The sequence below is a fragment of the Silene latifolia genome, chromosome X (genome assembly GCF_048544455.1).
Source record: "Silene latifolia isolate original U9 population chromosome X, ASM4854445v1, whole genome shotgun sequence".
Classification (NCBI taxonomy): Eukaryota; Viridiplantae; Streptophyta; class Magnoliopsida; order Caryophyllales; family Caryophyllaceae; genus Silene; species Silene latifolia.
This window is the reverse complement of record NC_133537.1, coordinates 197,821,329-197,822,099: the sequence shown is the minus strand read 5'-3', so window position 1 is coordinate 197,822,099 and position 771 is coordinate 197,821,329. Positions and strand designations below refer to the sequence as shown.

At 41.2% G+C, this 771-nt stretch overlaps 1 non-coding gene across 1 annotated transcript; it reads left to right on the top strand.

Annotated features, from left to right (window-relative positions):
* The first annotated feature begins 460 nt into the window (after positions 1–460).
* Positions 461–567, top strand: LOC141624066 (small nucleolar RNA R71). The gene has a single exon (XR_012533877.1). It is a non-coding gene; the product is annotated as a small nucleolar RNA R71 (small nucleolar RNA).
* The last annotated feature ends 204 nt before the right edge of the window (positions 568–771 follow it).

Below are 771 nucleotides of genomic sequence, written 5' to 3'. Positions count from 1 at the left end.
ATAGTTGGAATAAGGGGTACCACTCTTGTATGCTTGGAAATCATTCACTTGTTCATTTGTTCCACTACATTCATTTTGGTCATGTCCCAAAGTTCCACAATTCTCACATATCCCACTTGGGATTGATGAGGATGCCGTCATGGCATTAACATGATGCTTTGGTGATTTTGAGACTTCTTCAAGTCTAGCCATAGCTTTTTCAAACTTCAAATTGATTGTGTCAATATGAGCACTAAGTTGAGCACCCAATTGAGTAACGGAGTCCACTTCATGCTTTCCTCCTCTAGTAGCCTTGCGAGGTCTACTATATTGTGAGTTATGGACCGCCATTTCCTCAATCTTGTTCCATGTTTGATTGTCATCAACTTCGGTGAGCATTCCATTTGATCCCATGTTGAGAATGTTCTTTGAATCCTCATATAGACCATTCCAAAATTGTTGTACCAAAAACCATTCGCTAAGTCCATGGTGAGGACATGAGCGACAAATTCCTTTGAACCGCTCCCAAGCTTCATACAAAGATTCTTCATCCCTTTGCTTAAAACCCGTAATTTGAGCTCTTAGCATGTTAGTCTTTTCCGGTGGGTAGAATTTTTTCTAGAAAGCTAGAGCCAACTTCTTCCAAGAATCTATTCCGAGGGTGGCCTTGTCAAGGCCCTTCAACCATTGCTTCGCGGTGCCGATTAGAGAAAAAGGAAATAAGACCCATCTAATTTGGTCTTGATTCACACCCGTTTGAGAGATTGCATCACAATAGTCGCAAAAGGTTTC